The 20,871-nt window shown below is 40.0% G+C and overlaps 1 long non-coding RNA gene across 1 annotated transcript in view; it reads right to left on the reverse strand.

The window, feature by feature from the left end:
- The window catches only part of LOC116631732, a 57,180-nt gene that overhangs the window by 12,299 nt on the left and 24,010 nt on the right, over positions 1 to 20,871 (reverse strand). The window contains exon 2 of the long non-coding RNA XR_004299251.1: positions 16,432 to 16,518. This is a non-coding gene — a long non-coding RNA (uncharacterized LOC116631732). The remainder of the gene's footprint in view (positions 1 to 16,431; positions 16,519 to 20,871) is intronic.

The following is a 20,871-nucleotide window of genomic DNA, read 5'->3' on the forward strand; positions in this document are numbered from 1 at the left end:
GTCATTTCAGCTTCCCTGAGTTCTTATCTTCGTCTCCTCGATTTAATACGACTGTTGTGTTTTGCTCGTGTTCTGCCTCTTTGTGCCTTAATTCAGAAAGTGTTTCCAGACAGAAAGCGGAGGAAATTTTAGGGTTCAACTTATCTATTTACCTTCTCTCGGGGATCACAGTCCTATGCCATCTCTTTTATAATGTCTGAAACAATTATTTTGTACATTTTGCCCAATTTTGTATCCTTTACAATGGGATTACAAATCCAGTACCAGTTACCTCAGCATGATAAAAGCAATTATTTTGTACATTTTACCCAATTTGATATCCTTTACAATGGGATTACAAATCCAGTACCAGTACCAGAAAATTTTTTAAATTTTCAACAGTTTTTGAGATAGTCATTAAAAATAATTAGGCTTTAAGTTGCATATACGTAAAACTAAAATTAATCACAGACCTAAAGTGGAACAGAATAAGGGAACACTTATACTGAAGCATGAAACACTTGTGAGGCAGAGATACAGTCTGAGACTGCCTTTCACGGAGGTTAACAGGGTCAGTCTGTCCTCACTGAGGCCAGACAGGTGAATGAAGAGACAGGAGGGGAAACATTAGAGATGCCCCTGGAGGCTGCTCCCTCCCCCTTCTTTGAGAAGGCAATTCATCCAAACCTTTGGGAAAATGTCAGATTGATTTTTTTGATGTTGTTATGTACTTCATGGTAAATGTTTTAGTCTTGACCAGAAGTGTCTCTTTCTCCACTATTAAGTCAGGGCCTGCGGTCTCATTGGTTATGAAGAGTGGTAGCTTACTGCTAGTTATGGGCCTGGAGCCATCTCCTGGGCTAGACATATTGGTTCACTAACCATACGGCACAGGTTCAGGCTTAATCTGGGGAGAAGTGGTTTCCGGCATACCCTCACTTATTTACCTCAGGACTGAATTCGTAGAATGGGAATAAATGAGGGAAGAATCTGTCACTCGTTTTACCAAATCTTTTTTCAAAATGAACAAAACACCGCCAGCACAGTGAGCGTGCCCTGACTCATGTCTCATCTTTCGTATTTCATCCATCTTCCCATTTTATTTCCAGTCTGATAATTGTCCATCATTTCAACTCTTTCATTTCATAATCTTATAAAACCAGTTAGTAGCCTTATAAATGTATTAACCAAGAGTGGACCTAAGCTGCTTTCCAAATGTTGTCTTTATTCAGTAGATGACTGAATTCTTCAGGCCATGCTAATAATCTATTTTACCAGCACATACTTACAAAGCACTTAATGTGTCCTTTTAGTGTCATTATTGTTTAAGGTAAAAAAAAAAAAATTCAGTAGATATTTTTAAAGTCCTCTCATTTGGAGCTATGATGTATTATGATTGGTGATTGTGGCTCAATAATATGACCAAGAGAAAATCCAGAGGTTGCTTCTTAACCTCTGACCTAAGACACCCTCTTTGCCTCTTCCATAATCACTTTCCTAAAAAACAAAGCTATGCCAATCATGTCATCCACAGCTTGAAGACTCGTGGTGGCTCCCTGTGGCCTAACATAATATTGAAACATTTTAGGGTACACAAGACCCATTACAATTTGAGCCTTGTTTTAACCTTCAACAACTTTTTCTGCTATTGCCTCACCTTGGGATTCTACCACTCTGAAATCACCTTACACCATAACCAGGTCACAAGGCCTTTTCAAGATTTGGTGCCTTTGTTTGGGCCATTTCATCTGCCTAAAAAGCTCTCTCTGAAAACTCTGACTGCTCTGGCCAGACCTATTTGCTCACTCTTCCTCACCCATTTCTCACCTTTGTGCAGCTAAATTGCACCAGTAAACATATCACCGGCAAATCTCATGCTTTACCCACCAGAGAGAATGAAAAAATCATGTTAAGATAGTTCTCCAACCTGTATGCTTTAATCTTCTCTTCTGTTGATTCCCAATAGGCACCACCTCTTTCCAATAGTTGCCACCCTAAACATCCCTGCAAATCCCCTGTTATGCTTACATATGTAACTCAAAATTCCCTTTGACCCCACCAGACCAAGGCAGGGAGAGAGGATACTTACTGATTGTATGTTCTTGAGCAGAGCTGCCCAGCACAGCTCTCTCCGATGATAGAAATGTATCTCTACTGTCCAATATGATGGCCACTAACAACACATGGCTATTGAGTATTTGATATGTGACAGAGGAACTGAATTTTTTTAAATTGCATTTTAATTAATTTAAATATAATTTAAAGAGTTGTATGTAGCTAGTGGCTACCATATTGAACAATGCAATTCTATAATCCTCATAGGCTTGGAGACCAACTCATAGGACTATTATTGTAGGGATTAGGCCTTTAATAGTAAAAGAAAAGAATTTTAAAAAGTGGATAACTGGTCATAAAAATTAAGGTGCTACTAGGGTCATATGATTGCAAGAATTTTTTCTTTTTCCATTCTTCAGGACTTAATTATCTACAATTCAGCCTACATTATTTTGTATTTTCATACTGCTTTTTAAATATTCTACAGCCTTACCTTTGTATGTAAGTTTTGCCACTCTGGAATAATAATGTTGATTTTCTATTTTGTTCATTATTTCTTTATACCTTTATGAATGTGCTGCATATAGACAACATGTATTAGATGATGTTGAGCTAGTGATTGGACTAGTCAATGAAGTACTAGACAAGAAAGATTGCTTTTATGGAATACATGAAAACATAAAATCATCCCTAAATGAATTCAGTTAGCATTCATGAAGGTTATAATAGGGAAGGCAAGACAAAGCACAAATGGGGTGCCAGATAGACCTTGGTCAAGTGCTTCAACCTGTCTAACCTTCAGTTTCCTATACTGTAAAATGATGAGGATAATAATAATATGCAATCCAATGATATAATGCATGTAAAACCCTTAGGTTTGTGTCTGGTATAGGGCAAGTGTTTAAATGTTAGTTGATATTACTGCAATAATGATTATTCTATTATTATTTTATTAGTGTTCTCATAGTGTAGAACTTACAGTTGACAAAACACTTTCAGAATGTAATCTCATCTGACCCTCTAAACAGCCTTCAAGGCAGGTAGAGAGTCCCACTTCATAAAAGAAAAATGATGCTTAGAGACTTTAAGCAACTTGTCCAAGCAACAAAAGTCAGAGCTGTCTACAGACTCCAAAGCTCACGCACAGGCCATTATGCTGTGCTGCCTTTGTTACTGGTACTCATCTTGCTGCCTTTTTAGAGATGCTTATGCATTTCTTCATCTCCAAGTGCTTAATCTTCATCTGGGTTTTAGCAAATATTCCCTGCTTCCCAACCCTATGGAGAGGGTTGCCTCTCTTTCCAGCCATATGCTGCTATTGTGTTTTAAAGTTGTTTCTTATGTGTTAGGCAAGCAAATGTTTCATAATATGTGGTAGTGCCTTGTGTAAGCATTGGCAAATCAATTTTTTGAAAAACCCTTATCCATATCCAAGAGCAAACACTTACGGTTTACTTCTGAAAAGCCAGGCCAGCATCTGAAGCTGGGTCTTAACAAATGTGTCTTTGTTCCAGCTGATCTCAACATCAGTTATAAAAGCTCTTAGGCATCTGCCAAGAGTCTTTGCCATATTGTACCTTACAAGTAAGAGACAAAGGGCTTTGGAATAATTAAACAAAGCACAATTTCTACATTTTATTTACTCAGGACCCTATCCTGTATTTTTTATGCCAGCAAAATTTAAATGGAAGTTAGCTGAAAGGTGGCTCACATGAGATTTAGAGGATTAGACTCATAATCCATACTCAAAAAAGTGTTCCTACCAGTGCATATTCGCAGTATTAAGACATGATTTCTCTTCTTAATTAGACAGGATACAATGTGGCTAAATAAATGCAAAACTCGATGACTGCATTCATTCCACCACATCAGACCAAACATGATGATATGGCCAAATGAGCAAGGCATCCTTCACATCCAAAGGCAATATGAGTCTCTTCACTCTGTGTAATAATTTCCCATCCACACCTCCAGCCTGCTTGACTTGGGGTCACTGGGCATGAACACTGAGCAAAGAATGCACCATCAAATACAACTGGGGTTTCAGGAAAAACAGCAGGGTGAAGAAGCAAAGCATATCATAGGATGCTTGGGGCCCTCTATGCGTTTTAATTCTCTGCTTAATGAAATGGGAATTAGACTATTGCTTTATAGGGATGTCTGTATAATCATGAGCAACTCAATTTCTGTGTCTTTTTCTCTACATGTAAAACAAAATAGTTGAGGAAAGACTTCCCACAACAGAATCAAGTTCATACGGGCTCTTCGACATTACGCCAGAAGGGGCCTATCCTGAGAAACTGTCTAATGGAGTAGTACAGCTAAGGCCTCTTACAACAGCAATATTCTAGGATGTTACACAATAAAGATTTTTTCAGAAGACAGTTGCTTTACAGTTGGCTGGGTTCTTCCCAGAATATCATACAAGTATTGAGGAATTTTCTTTAGGATCCTGCCAGGAAGTCCCCTACACATAGTGGGTAAATGCTGCTCTGTAGTTCCACTGAGGGGTACCTACAGCTTATGACTCAATTCAGGATAGACATATGAGCAATGAGTGATAAAGGAACACTGACCCCAAACTGACAACACATGGTCTCTGCTCCCAGCTGATTTCCTGAGCTGCCCTGAGCATTTTTACCAACACACTTCCTGTTCCATCATTTGGGAAGTCCAGCTAAGAGTCATTTACACTAATTCTGTCCCATCCATAATAAGCTTCCTATATATATTAAGATTTTTAAGAAATGTTTCCAAATTATGTGTTAAAGTAATATGGAGTGTACTTGGCCTATAAATCAATCCTGTGTGTACTCTGCTAACTTACCTTGCTAAAGCCACACTGCTCTTGCAACATTGATTTACAGTGTTGTTCTGGCTTGCAAAATAAAACAAAACTTTGAATCTGCTTTAAAAATAAATTGCATGCATTTCAATCAGTGAAGACTTTGGTAAATGCAGTGAAGGTTGAAAGGCAAAACTGATGACCTCTGACCTGCTTATTTTGAAGACTTTATAGTAGTGATTTTTGTTTTGCCCATTGTGAAAATTGTTTGCTCTGGCGTTCCTTACCTGGAGCAGGTAATAACAATGTTAAAATATATCTAATCGTTTTCCGTTTCTTAAGATATAGCCATTTGTTTTAAAATAAAATGAGGTACTACATTCTTTGTGAATCAAGGACGTTTTCTTCTTATATTTTTACTATAACCCAGACTGTGCTGTTTTCTAGTCATTGAGAGGAGTAAAAATCTATTTTCTTCTGTGCCACACACAAGCTTAGAAAGTTACCTGCTGAGTGATTAGGAGAATTCAAGTGCTACCTGACAAAACTAATATGTCATGGAAAAGAAATACAGAAGTAGTGACTAATCTGTGAAACTGCACCCGAAAATACTGTATATACCCATCTAGAGGTGGAAAGAGACACGGCTTTTCAGTGATACTTTTACTGTTGTTTTCTTCCTGGGCCAGTATAAAAAATGAAAAGAACTCTTGCATCTTGGTGATAGATGGGATTTCCTAGACCCCAGCATGATGTTCACCAGAGCTAAAGCTGTCTGCTTTAGCTGGATTATTCTTTAAAGGGGTGAGACCAGAAACTCACTCTCTCCTTGGGCCAGGAATAACAACACTCTCCTCATACTTGAGTGTAGCGTTTTTGACATGAGCAAAGTGTGCGCCTTGAGTTATATTTCCAATAATGCTTATTTGCATTGATCCATCTTTATCCTCTTCTTTCTGCTTTGGGACAAATGATGTAAATTTATGCAGTGGTTGGACACACAAGCGCCATCTGTCATTGTAAAGTAGAACAAGGCTCAAGCTGCAAAAAGGGTTAGGACTGGTGCCGTTGGAATTCTCGACTTGTTCTAACAAACGAAGTCAAGAGGACAAGGGCACAGGATAGCAAAACTCAAGCTCACTGTCGAAACACAGTGTGGATGATGGAACGAATCCTGTTGCAGTCATCCTGTCGGTCATTCCGGTGGTGATGCTGGGCAAAGCAACCTCATAACCAAAGCTTTTTAAAGGTTCTGATTTTGGAGGTGAATTTAAGCTCAGCAATTCTTCTGGCTTCTATAAAATTATCAAACATGGGGATTAAGTCTTCCTTTTCTTTTGTATTTGTTAACCATAGTTTGTAAAATGTAGTTTGTAGAGGAAGCACTTAAGACATGCTTTCTATTGATTTTTCTGAGTGTTTTACCTTTTCCAGCCTGTAACATTGTTCCTTCTATTCTAGATTTCATAGGCTCCATTCAGGGCATGAAATGTCTGCTGCTTGAACGTGACCTCCATGCCTTCATTTTACCCTTGTACAAAAGTGATCACTGTATCCTTGTACAAAAGAGTGGATCACTCTTGTTTTTGTTTAATCGGTTGATCTTTTTAAATAAGACTAGAAAGTAAATCAGACTTTTAACATTATAACTCTGAAAATTTTTTATAATTGGGGCACCTGGGTAGCTCAATCAGTTAAGCATCTGACTCTTGGTTTCGGCTCAGGTCATGATATCCAGGTCGTGAGATTGAGCCCCTCATCGGGCTCCTCACTCAACATGGAGTCTGCTTGAGATTCCTTCCTTCTCTCTCTGCCCCTCCCCCTGCTCACACACATGCACATGTGCACATGTGCGCTCTCTCTCAAATAAATAAATAAATAAATAAATAAATAAATAAATAAAATCTTTAAAAAAAATTTTTTTATAATTACTTCCAGACTTGTCAAGATATTGAGATCAAAGCTACAGGACAGTCTTGCCTTCTAAGCATATATCCCAAATTATTTTACACATGAACAATATAAATAGTGGTGCCTGGGTGGCTCAGTCGGTTAAGCATCTGCCTTGTGCTCAGGTCCTGATCTCAGGGTCCTGGGATGGAGCCCTGTGTCAGGCTTCCTGCTCAGTGGGGAGTCTGCTTCTCCCTCTCTCTCTGCTCCTCCCCCCTGCTTGTTCTCTCTATCTATCAAATAAATAAAATCTTTTAAAAAAACAATACAAATGAAGATAAAGATGAACTTAATATAAAAAATGGATTTTAACTGCAATGACATTGCTATTAGACTATATGACCATATACTATAAATGTAATGGGCATAAATTTTTAATTTGTATTTATATATCTATAAGTAATGAAATGTGAACATATGGCTTGAATTTCAGAGAATGATTAATTTTCAAGTGAATTAATAGAGTGGTTTTTTGTTGTTGTTCTTTATAGTTTATGATAGGTAAAATATTTGCAAACCCATTTTATTACCATACGACAAGAAAATAAAGAGCTAAAGGTTGTAGGTGATGGAGAGGATGTGGTGAGAAGCAACCCAGGCTTGCCCTGGCTCAGCTCACCTCCCTGCCTCCTTCACCAGAAAGCTCCTCAGCCTTCGTCCACCAGAGTTCCTTCTACCGTAGTGCCCCAAGTCAGGGGAGAAAGGACCCCTTTTCCTCCCAGAATTGTATGACTAGTGGGGTCATTCTTCCTTATATATCAGTTATATGGCATTGCTTTATGTATCAGGCATTATCTTAACAGGATCTCTACCCTCTGAATGCCTCATATATGAGGCAAAAATATGAAGAGTCAGTAAGGTACTGGGAGCTTGGGACACCAAAGTCAGCAGCAGCACAAGTGACACAATGTTAAATGTCTGCCATAAGGCTAACAATATGGGGATTGATGTCAGAGGCTCTGGCAGATCTTAGCCTGCCAACGTGTGACATGGGTATAGTTGCCAGGCTGCAGGGCAGGGGACCAAGTAGGTTCTATCAGGTCCTGTGCTTCACCAAGTCAGAGGATAGGGTATGTCTACAAAGATGAATTGACAATACAGAGCAGCATGCTCCTAATTTCCAAACTCCTCTCATAGTTCAAAGGAAGCAGACATCACAATGAGGCTCTAGAGGAGATACATCTTAGGTGGGTTCTGAGGAAAGGGTAGAATTTAAATAAAGTAACACAAGAGGAAAGCAGGAATCTCACCAGTAGGATTCAAGCTTCTGCATCTTCTTAAGCAAGCTTCCCCTATTGGGGGTGCTCAGCCTGTGCCCCATCTCTATAGACTTCAGGCAACAACCGCATGGTCTGGAGAGCTCCTCCCAACCCACACAGAGTTCCTCCTGCAGGACGCAGCCCTGTGGTTATAGCTGCCCCTTAACTCTGCCAACCCACTCCGTTCTATGCCTCTCCTGGCAAGTGAAGGCAAGCCACAAACAATGGCCTCTTCTAGGCAACTGTTCTTGATCTTTGCCCATTTACTCTCAACACAGCTATGTATGTTCAATTCTCCTGTAGTTCTCAGAACCCAGCCTTGATACTGGTTTCCAGTTCCTACACTTCTGCAACCCAATAGATGTCCTTTGAGGCTTCTTGGCCCTTGGCTTCCAGCTCCACTGGCTCTTCTCACCTCCTGATTTTGGCATTTCTCTTGGTAGGGAATGAGAAACTCTATGTGGCAGGTCCAGCCTTATAGAAATGCACCCCCTCAGTCTCCCACACTTGTGTTTTTCCCTTTCCAGCCTCATAGCCCAGGAAACACTCAAGTGCTTTAGAGAATAAAGACCACCTGAACACAGAGTGTGGTGAAGAGGGCAGTGTTCCCTCCACTGTGAGCTCCTCAAGACAGGTGACCATGTCTTTTCATTTTGAATCTCCAGCTCCTAGAGCAGAGCCTGGAATAAAACGGGCACTAGCTAGATGGTTCTTAATTATAACCCCATGATAAAGTAGAACCATTTTAGTCTGTTTCAGCTGAGATTCCCTGCTATGGACATCAAAAAACATTAGGTGCCAAGCCCTTCCACTCCTTGCCCAAATTCCAAACCAGGATACTATGCAGGATTTGCAAAGAGGGTGGTCAAAATTCTGTTTCGTTTTCAGCACATCATCCACCTCACAATTTTTAAAGGGTTGAAATTGAAGAGTAAGGAAGGCAGCTCTGTTATTGGTGGAGTGGTCAATATGCTGTTTCTCTCTCACTGTAAGTCAAATAGGGGGACCCCTAGGGCCCCACTGCGTGAGGGGACCGGAAAATTTGACCAATATTCTCTGGACTTCATCAAGGTCCAGAAAATGGTGCCCAATTCCTTTCTGGGAGGAAGAAAGGCAAAAGGCTGTGTTTTGAACTACCTGCCACAATAGGAGAACAAAAAGAGGGAGAACTGGGAGAGAACTGCTCTCCCATTGATGGCAGCAGGCACAGGTCCCTTGTCCTGGGCCGGATGTGGCTTCTATACCGAAAGTGAGCATGAGAACTGCCTGCAGGGGAAACTGATCACTACAGGTAGGTAGGCTACCAGATGTCCAGGGCTGAGAAAGAAATCCAGCATGTGACCTCACTGGAAAGGATCGGCCCTGGGAATCTGCCACATCCAGAGGGCGCTGATATGGACCTCATCTGACCAGCTAGCTCACACATAAGACCTTTTGTTGTTTCAGCCTCAGGCCCCTTCCACTCATTGCAACCCCTGAGGAGGCTAGGGTGTTTGGATGAGAGGGGGAGGGAAGTGGGGGCAAAAGGAAGGCTGAAGAGCAAGTCTGGGAAACAGAAAAGCTTTCATCTGGGATCAGAATGGAACCTTTTTGTAATTACAGTGGACTGGATATTTCAGTTGCTAAAATGAGATTGTTCTTCTGGTCACCCAAGGTGACCAGATTACTTTAAATCAGCTGTGTGATCCTAAGAGCCACGGTACTTCTGATTTCATCTGAAGAATGAGGAATAAATGGGTTAACAGTGGGTTTGAAGGCCAAATGCTGAAAAAGAAAGGGAAGCTGCTTTCTGTTTCATGCAGTTGAATTCAGCTGATATAAATATAACAGAAATAAATAATGAACTGACAAGTGAATTAATAAATGCAAACAAGGAAATAATTGCAAATTCAGTCATATTACTCAATTTGACTCAAGACATTACTTACCATAAATTAGACTTTTAAAATTATCTCCAGTTCCCCCTTCTAGTTTACTATTATCTCTGCTCTTTACCAGGTCAAAATTCTGGCCTCTATTTTTTGGCCATTTCAGGTGAGTACTCTTTTCCTCACAGCTGCCAGTTCCTCTGGCTTCTGCTCTCCTAATTTTTAGAGAAATTTTACTCTTCTGCTCACAGCTCAGGACAGCTATACCAAGTAAGCCTTTGCCTTTTTTTCTTTTCCAGAACTTTACTAATTTGCTACTATATGGATGTATCCAAAACAGGTATCCCTTTCCTGCTTTTTAGATTCCCTTTTTCCAAAGTAAAAATCCAGGATTTGCTGGCATATTGGACACTTGGGTACCAGAGAAACTGGAACTATTATCAAGCCAGACATGATTTGGGAAGAGGGTTATATATGATTTTTTGAGTCTCTCGTTTCTGCCATCACTTTGGTTCCATGTGTAGGTCAGCTGCCCTCTGTTACAGTTCACTATTTTAGGTCTTCCCACAGAGCCATGGGCATATTTAACTAACTTCCTCTTTCCTTAGCACAGCAGACTCTTTGAGGGTAGAGTAAGGATTAAGCAGAGGTAAGATATGGGTGCCCCAGGAGATGAAAGGAATAAAGAATTTGAGGACTACATCCCTGTGAACAGTATGATTGATTATCCATCAGGATAGCTCCAAAACTTTATATTTTGAGTTGTTATTTTACAATTCAGCTTAGGATATTTTAACATATATCTTTGTGCTAAATCACTATTATACTGTTGTACTAACAGGCTTACTTACTCTGTGCTATAGTACTAAGTGGTAGATTTTTAAAGTTCTTTGCAGTTTATTAATATCAAGTCATTTGATTCAGAAACATTTGCTTTCTCAGGCCAATGGACTCAGCCTACTCGTAAGGAGTATTAAAGTACTGATTGGTCAGTGTTTAACAAGCCAGGCCGAGTGATTTTATGTGATTTGGTTTAGCGGTCTGCCTCCCTGATTCTTGGTTTGGCTGACAACACTACAGTGCTTTAACCATTGTTTTAGAAAACTGAAGAGAAGTATTTCCCTTCATCATTACAACGTGGTAAACAGCTCGGATTAAAGCTGGAGGAAGGGTCATCTAGTTGCAGTTATAGCTGTCAGATTCAACGTGTTTTTATATGAAGGCAACCTCGCTGTCCCTTTCATCTGAAGATGGTCTGCGATTGGCCACATTGTGCAAGACCCCGTTCTTAAGGCCTTCAGCATCTTTGCTTTAGAGCCGGGTTAGCCAGCCACGTTGCTCTTCCAGGTTATTTATCTTACAGGTGACACATTAAGTAGAAGCACATAGTCAAAGTTTGAATTCCAGCCTCTGTGTTGTCTTGATCTGTCAGGTCAAATTAATCATCTAATGGTGTGCCCTTGGATGAGCTGCTTGCTGTATACATTTAGCTGTCCAAACTGCATCCCCACCACCACCACTGGAAGTAATCCTCTGATAAGAAAACAAGCTCACAAAAGACAAAAGTACCAGGCAAGTGGGAGAGGAAGATGACTAGAAAGAGGATGTGCAGTTTTGTTTTTCAAATGAAGCGCTAATGGCAGGCGTGCTGTGTCCACTGGTGGTTGTCAGAGTCCTCTCAGTGTGTGGCATTCCACAGGAACTCAACCTCAAAGCAAGCATAACATCATCCCTGAGGCATTCCTGTGGAATAACCTATAGAAATGTGGGAGAAATATTATGTGTCTTTTGAAGGAATCTAAATATAGTCTGAAAGTTTGATTTCCGGGATTTTTTTTTTCATTATTATACTGGAAGATCCAACTAGTTGTCACCCACCAGCCCAGCCCAGACCAGATCTGTTGGGAACTAAACACGCAGAATACTATCTTTGGTTTAATGCTCCAATGCCACAAAAGGATTGATAAATTGGAAGAAGTTTGGAAAGATCCACAGGAATAATAAAAGTAATAGGGGAGAGTGATTTATGGAGCATATCAAAGGAACAAACCATGTGTAGTGTATTTAAGTGGTGGTGAATAGAAAACACGAAGCCAAAAGTATTTGAAGTGTATGAATGCCGATGTGAAGAATTCTATCACATAGAGAAAATACTCCCTAAAAGCTAGACATCATGAAATAAAATTAAAGACAGATAACTTTAAGTTGTTCACCAAATATAATAGTAATATTAATAGCTAATACTTTTTTAAAGATCTATTTATTTATGTGAGAGAGAAAGAGAGAGAGTGTGAGGTGGGGAGGGGCAGAGGGAGAGCGAGAGAGAGAGAATCTCCAGCAGACTCCCCGCTGAGCGTGGAGCTGAGTGTGGGCCTCTGTCTCACCACCTTAAGATCATGACCTGGGTCAAAACCAAGAGTAGGACACATATCCGACTGAGCCACCCAGGCGCCCCACTAATACTTTTTTATGATTAGGAAAGGAAAGCTATTATATCAATAAAGAGTCATCAATGGAATAGCATTTCTCTATAATTTCAAAAAGAGCCTAAATTCTAGAAATCAGGTCTAGGCTGTAGCCAATTCGTGAAGAGTCTCACTGTTTCCATTCTCTTAAATTATGAGTGTTTGGTGTTCTGTTATCTATGTTTATTTAGCACTTGTGTACTAGATGCTGCAGTACAGCACTGAACAGAAAGAGAGCCCCTGCCCTCCCGGGGCTCATGGTCTCCTGAGAGGACCAACGATAAACAAATAGCCACTTAGATACACTTAAGATTACAGCTGATGTCAGTGCTAAGTAGGAAAAGACAGAGGATATTCCAAGAATTGACAGCAGTGACCTTCCCAGTCTGGGGAGGGTGGTCGGAGAAGTGGCATCTCAGCGGAGGCCTGAGGAGGAGTTACCTGTGGGGAGAGAGGCTGTCGAAGGAGAAGGAGTAAGGGGCAGGAGGCAGCTCTGCGAAAGCCCAGCTACACCAGCGAGCAGCGTGCAAGTTTCATAACCGGATTCATTTAACTGGAGACCTGCCTTCCTCAGAAGAAATAAAAATGAAAATGCAGGGCACATGACCTGCAGTTACCGTAGAGAATCCAGAACTTCAGATAATTCCACTAGGAACATTCTATCCATATGACTTAGTGTCCGTAAGGTATGACACGCTGCATTTGTGATTCTGCAGTGTGGCCTGTCCTTGGGTCTGTGCATTTGCACTAGGGGCTGGCACCATCTGCATGCTTGTGGAGTTTGATGTGACCACTGCTCTCCTCTGTGGCCATAGACACGTCTGTTCTCTCTATGTTAGAAACTCAAAGCATAGGCCCCATAGAGGGGCCAGTTGTGGGAAACTCCTGGATGGTGTATCATTGTGTAAAACCCTGTTGAGAAATAAATTTCTTATATTCCAAAAAAGTAATGAATACATTGGAGAGAAATTTAAAAGGAGATCCTTCATATCATCATATTCCAAAAATCTCTCTGACGAGAGATTCCATAATCAAGGAATTACAATTTCTAAAATTCCATGAGTGTTTCCTCGTGAATGATTTTCTGAGGAAGTGATGTGTAATCCCTATGTATAGGGACACGCCTGGGTCACACCCTTATTGATAATGAACATAGGCCCACCGTGAGGTGTTTAATAGGTGTTGTGTGGGAGAGGCACATCAAAAAGGTTCAATGAATTAAGTTTAGCAGGGACTGGATTAAACAAAGTTAAACATACTTCCTTACTGCCCGACTGATCAAAGTACTTAATATTTTTATATTAATATAAATTGTAAAACTCTTGTAATCAATATAGTATTTGGCAACTCCCAAACCTTTTTTTTTTTTTTTTTGGAGAATCCTTTTTTCCCCTTGAAATACACAATCCTGAGAACCAAATATTTCCTATATAATACTCATATAGGTGATCTAAAATTAGGAAAAAGTCATTACTATTTTTTGGTTCTAGAATCTGTTGCCGCTTCGTTACCATTGTAATTATATCTACAGTTCTGAGCTGAGCAGATAAGACCATTCACTGTCTGGAGTCAGTCCAATTTTTTCTTCCATCTTGCCCCCCCCTCGCCCCCCAGCACTTGCACTTTCTGCTCTAGCCACACTGAACTTCTCCCTTGCCGTGAACATACCTCCCTTTTCCCTGCTCTACCTTGTACATTCCCCTCTGCTGGAAAGCCCTTGGTACCCCCTGTTACCTCCCTCTGCTCCTGGCCCCACTTTTGCTTGTCAAGAGTCTGTTCTTCAAAATCAAGTTCAAGTATCTTCTCTGGGACCTTTGTTCTTTCTTCTGTTAAAACATTTTCACCATTATATCCTTATTTATCTGTTTCTCTGGACCCTTCCCTGCCTTCTGCCTTCCGCTGGCTGAATTTCTCGCTCCAGGAGTGACAGACAGTGTTCCAGTTCGTATACAGTCTTACCTGACACAGCCTCCAGCACACAAAGGAGATACCGGTGTTGAGTGCATGAACTTGAACTTGTGCGTGCATGCGTATGTGTGACAAGGATACTCTCCACATTTCAAATAAAACAAGTCAAACTATTAAAAATCTCTCTGACGAGGAGCACAATCCATCTGTCTTTGCATGCATTATTGCACTTATAATGTATTAAAATTAGGTATTTCTATGAGTCATATGGTAACATTGTCCTTGAGCACAGGGATCTTAGCATATTCATTTTTCATTCTCAGCGCTTAGCATAGATCCTGGCATTTAGTAAATGGCCACTAAATGGTGCTTGAATTAAATGGAATTGAATCTTGCTCTACTCCTTGCTGCTACCCCTGCTGATGTAAAGACTGTCACAGCAAAGTGACAAAATGTGTGAACTCTGGGATCAAAATGCTTGGTGTCAATCCTAGCTCTTTACCCCCTGTGTGACCCGAACCATTTTGTCTTTTGCTTTGTCATCTGTGAAAAGAGGATGATCATATTGTCCACTTTTGGGGCTGTTGCTTTAATCTTAATCTATATTTATATCTATTTCTTCATCTATTCTATTTATTTTAATTATATAGAGTGTCTGTCCCAAGCCTTCCCAGTGAGGGAAAAATTAAGTGCTGTACTATACGGGGGAAAACCTCTACCCTTCTAAATTCTGCTAAATGTCAAATCAGAGATGAGGATCGTGTCAATAAAGGAGTTACCTGAGGGAATATGAGGATATAATTTGCATTGTGTAATGATTATAATCTGCCCAACCAAAATGATTATAAAGTGATCTTATTTCCCAACTTTTAAACATTGTTGTATAGCTTTTATGAAAAATTCTGTAAATGTCAGGAAAAAAGTACTGTACTATGGGACATATTTTGTATTTGTACTATTTTACAAAGTGCTTCAAAATATATATTGTCCTAGATGATTCTCATAGGAACTCTGTAAAGAAAACCAGATCTAGTTTTGCAGTCCAGCTGGGAGATGGTGCACATAAATGACAAGGGGCATAGTATTATACTAAGTATCAGATGCACATTTTAAGTAATAAACACAGGTTTTTTCAGAGCATGAAATTATTCCTGAGAACAACCGTTGGGGTAAAGATATTATAGAAGAGGTAGAGTTTCAGGTGGGCCTTGGAAGGTAAGATTTAGGCAGATGTAAAGCAGAAAGGACAGAAGTTGACAAGCATTTGGTATGTTTAGGGTGATGAGCTCGCCATATGGCAGCAGTGGAGGCTCAGGCTGGTGCTGGAAGCTGAGTCTGGTGGTCTACACTAGAGTGTAGAGGCTTTGGAATGCCATGCTGCCCTGCACATTCCCCAAGTTAAACTGTCCACTTCCCTGCAAACACCATTGGCTGATGTGCTCCATGAATTACAAGTATGTAGCCAAGGAAGGTCTGGAGTCACCCACCCCCAGGGACTTACAGCCAGACACTGGCTTCCCCCATTAAAATAAAGCTTTGCTCAAGGGCTTCATTCAACAAACAGTAACCAGCACTGTCATTATTCCAGCACTATAAAAAAAGTCATTCAGCCACTAAAATTTACCAAACATTCCTACCAGAATTGTATTGGCTACTGAGAATGGTTTTAATAACAGGACTTTGTTCATTTGGTTTTTAGATGTGTTATTACTGATTTACCCATTCAATCGATTTCTATTTCCTGTTCTGGGGAGAAAAACTGCGCCCAGCCCTACCCCCTGGGTTCAGGACCAGAAGAAAACAAAAAAAAAAAGGAATTACAAGATAATCATGGAAAGTAATCATATACTTTCCTGCTCTAAGTTAGGATTTTCAATTCTGATATGGATTATTCAGGGATATTGTAGAGTCTTCCCCAAAAGTAGGATGCATTACAAATAAGATGCATTCTCATCTTCTGTAAGTCTGGGGTTTGGGGGGGGAGGGGAGGAGGCTAGCATAAGGGTCATAGTGAGAATGATTTGAATCCTCTGTTAAGATTTCATGTAACCCCATGAGGCTAATGTAACATTTTTTTCTGTTGTCATGCAGAACTACTGGAATTAATATGCATACTAAGAGCCTTAGTACTGACAATTCTGGTTAGATAACTTTGCTTTTACCTTTCAGAGAAAGCCCAGTATTTTTCATCTGGTGTCCTTAAGTTCACACATGTACTTCTGGCTTCAATCTTTCTTCCCAAATGTCCCCTAATATCAGAAAGAAGACATAAAGTAAAAATAAATGTTTTTACCAGAAGATGGTTCTTGTTTGCTACTTTAGATCTTTAAAGCACACAGGTGCCATTTATAACCCGTTCTCAGAATAATCTTTTGAGAAAAATTATGCACTAGTTATTGATGAAAATTGAGATGCTTAGAGCTTCTGCTTTATTTTGTTCCAGATCTTCAGGAATAACAACTACAAAAAGGTTGTTGTTATTAACAATAAACAAGTGGCAACGAGAAATAAGTCATGGCAGCAAATTATCATCTAAGAATAAGCTGAACCCCTTTAGAGTCTCAGTACTTTCTCTCGTATGCAGAATACCACGTAGCATCTTACTGGGCAACCCCCTCCCCCCACGGCACGGTGCCTTGTTCCCAAAGTTCACGGCCCCTTCCCCACAGCGGCCACCTGTCCCGAACCTGTCTCCTTGACCTTGCAGCAACATTTGGTATTGTTTCCTGGAGGGCCCATGACCTCCCTGGTTGCCTGGCTCCCATGATAGGGCAATACCTTGGTACTTCCTTTACTGCTGTGACTGTTCCTTCATGGGCTCACTGACTCCTCCCTGTGTTGCCTAAGTGCAGGTGCTGCCCCGGTCTCTACCATCAAGGAGGCATCTCACCCACTCTCAAAGCTTTATCCTCCATAAAGACCAAATCTATATCTAAACCTGCACCCACGTCCCTTTTGAATTAGAATCCCCCATTCTTGATTCTGTTTTATATTGCCCGCAGCAGTAAGTCTTGATGACACCTTCCTGGCAACTTGCTCCCTTTCCATTTCCTCCTCAACCCCCACTTCTGGAACGTGTAAGTCTCCTCTTGATCATAAACTCTATTAGGACAACCCTTTCAGTTCTTGTCATTTTTCCTTAATCTTAGATATCCTCAGCACTTAGAATAAAGCCTGGAATATAGCTGACATTTGGTAGATGTTGAATGAATGAATGAATGAATGAATATCACCTCATCTGTACCCACTACAAACCAGCCTAACTCTCCTCTATATCCTAGTAGTCACCTGTGCTTAAAGCTTAGGCAACCATATTATTTATCACCTACACTGGGTGGAAAGAGGCACTGTTAATTTTTAGTGTGAAAGGGGCACTATTATTATGCTGGGATTAATAATAGTCATAAATTTGGAAAGTCTTGGGAAAACCTGGTTGAATGCTTATTCAAATCACCAGCTTTTTTTTTTAACTTTTCCTCCTCCTGGGGCGCCTGGGTGGCTCAGTCGGTTAACCGTCTGCCTTTGGTTCAGGTCATGATCCCAGGCCTGGGACTGAGCCCCGCGTCGGGCTCCCTGCTCAGCGGGGAGCCTGCTTCTCCCTCTCTCTCTGCCCCTCCCCCTGCTTGTGCTCTTTCTCTCTCTGTCAAATAAATGAATAATATCTTTAAAAAAAAAAAAACTTTTCCTCCTCCTATGTTCCCCTACAGGTCAGCTGCCAAGACATATATCTTGTCTGCTTTTGAGCTTTCCCCTTGCTTGGTCTCCCCTTTGCACCCTCACTCACTCTCACTTGCCTGTTTCAAGCTTCACCACGTCTAGCCTGGTTACTACTAGTAGCATCTTGACTGGCTTTGTTGATCCCTAACCAGTCTCTGCAGTGTCTGTCTTTTCCCATTCTATTCCCAGTACATGTGGCTGCCAGATTAATCTTCCTAAGGATCGGCTACAATAATATGATATCCCTATTCAGAAGAGTTCCATCAGTTCTCTGTTAACTCTGAAGTAAATGTAGACTTCTGGTTTTCAAAGTTCTCAACCTTGAACTAACTAACCTACACTCATAGGGATACATGTTGGAGACCTGAGCCACGCAAAGCAGCATTGGCATCATCTGGGAGCTTATTAGAACTAAAGACTTTTGGACCCTACCATTAGACCTGCAGAATCAGAATCTGTGTTTTAGCAGGATTCTTGAGCGATCTGTATACACATTAAAGTTTGAGAAGCACTGCTCTAATTTTAACCTAACAGGGAGGAATCACGGTTCTAAAATCACACCCCCCAAATTTCACTTCCATGCTTTGTTCACACTGGTCTCATTTTATAGGATACCTGCTGACACCTTCTCTCCTCATTGCAATTGTATTAATCTTTCAAAGGTAGATATCAGCCACTAGATACTCTACAAAATCTTTTCTGAAACAACTATTATCTTTGCATTCTGTGAACATACCATAGTGTTTCACTTCTACTCTTACTACTGTCTCACTTACCTTATGTTACAGTTACTCAGGTACTAAGTTTACATACATCTGCATTCCCACTATATGATAAGCCCAATGTAAGCAGGGACTATCGTTTTTTCTTGTGGTTAAAGATACATAACATAAAATTTACAATTGTAACCATTTTTAAGCATACGGTTCTGTTGCATTTAAATGCATTCACATTGTTGTGCAGCCATCACTGTCCACCTCCAGAATTTTTTTTACTATTTTAAACTGAAACTCATACCCATTAAACATCAACTTCTCATTCCTCTCTCCCTGCAAACCATGGCCACCACCATTCTACTTTCTGTCTCTGAATTTGACTACTCTACATACCACATATATATAGAATCAGACAGTATTTGTCCTTTTGTGTCTGGCTTATTTCACTTATCATGATGTCTTCAGAGTTTATGTCGCAGCACATATCAGAATTTTCTTCCTTTTTAAGGCTGTATAATATTCCATTGTACATTTCTTTATCCAGTCATCCATCAATAGGCATTTGAGTTGCTTCCACTTTTGGACTACGGTGAATAATACTGCTATGAATATGGGTGTACAAATATCTGTTTGAGTCCCTGCTTTCAGTTGGTTGTACACCCAGAAGTGAAATTGCTGGGTCATATGGTTAATTCTACTCTTAATTTTTTGAGGAACCTCCATACTATTTTCCATAACAGCTGTGCCATTTTATATTCCCATCAGCAGTGCACAAGGATTCCAGTTTTCTACATCTTCACCAACACTTGCTTTTTTCTGTTTTGGGTGAGTTTTGTTTTGTAATAGCCATTCGAATGGGATGGTTATGAGATGGTATGTCATTGCAGTTTTGATTAGCATTTCCCTAATGATTAGTGATGTTGAGCATCTTTCCATGTGCTTATTGGCCATTTGGATGTCTTCTTTGGAGAAATGTCTGTTCAAGTCTTTTGCCCATTTTCAATCAGGTTGTTTTTTTGTTGTTGAGTTGTAGGTGTGCTTTGTATATTCTGGGTATTAACTCCTTATCAGATATGTAATTTGCACATATTTTCCCCATTCTGTATGTTGCTTTTTCATTCTGTTGTTTGTGTCCTTTGATACAGGAACTGTATCTATATCCCTACTATAGTGCCTTCAAATGGTGTCTGGTCAATATTTTTATTTTCAATTGAATTGAGTGCTTAAATGATGCTTAAATAATGATTTATCACCTTAAATTTATGATAAAATCTAACTAAATATAACTTAACTCTGCTTTAAAGTTATTTGGGACAAATCCAATGGGATTGAGGAACTTCAAATATAATTATGAACATTTTCAGGCTTGAACTCTGCTAAGATATATAAAGGAGGCTTCAAAACACTGTACTGAAAATTTCCCATCACTGTCCCTAGATTCAGAATTTTGGCAACTTCCACAGGGAGGTTTTGAAAGTTAATTGCTCTTGTTTGACAAGAAAGAGATGAGAAATTATTTGTGGGACAATCAGATGAAAGTTTAAATTCTTATGTTTGGCTAGGGGCTGTCCCATGATCAAAGACAGATGGGAAATAGAAAGTAACTCTGAAAGAATGAATTTTCAGGGAAGTAAGGATGTTTATAAAAATTCTGAATGTTCCCTGAAGCATGACTCCTGTTGGTCTTGCCCTAATCAGATGCATCATTAATATGACAGTAGCGAATTAAAAAAGCTAGTGAATGGTAAAATGAAAGAGATAATAGGTTCTTCATTATTTCTGAACTGCATTACCTGGCTAATTTATAAGCCAAGAAAGCTACTAATAATAGCTGTATTAACAATTCTGATTCTTTTACTTTCTCACATTCTGGTCTTTCTGCTCTGTGATTTATTTTTAGTTGAAAAACTTTCTACCACAAATTATCTTTAGGCTATAGAGGCACATTAGTTGTGTACTGCTGAGATCATGTGCCCTCTGTAGACAGCCTAATGGAAATTCTGATTGTTCTGGTTGGTTCACATTTGAAAGGGTTACATAAAACTTCTTTGAGTAATTAGCACAGCATCCCAACAAAGAGTTAGTTGATTTTTTACAATAAAAGGTCAAGCAAGAGAAAGTCATTTAGAAGGCAGAAGAGATTGCCTTCCTGGGGTCATTTTTATTCTG

The sequence above is a fragment of the Phoca vitulina genome, unplaced genomic scaffold (assembly GCF_004348235.1).
Source record: "Phoca vitulina isolate PV1807 unplaced genomic scaffold, GSC_HSeal_1.0 scaffold5, whole genome shotgun sequence".
NCBI classification, from domain to species: Eukaryota; Metazoa; Chordata; class Mammalia; order Carnivora; family Phocidae; genus Phoca; species Phoca vitulina.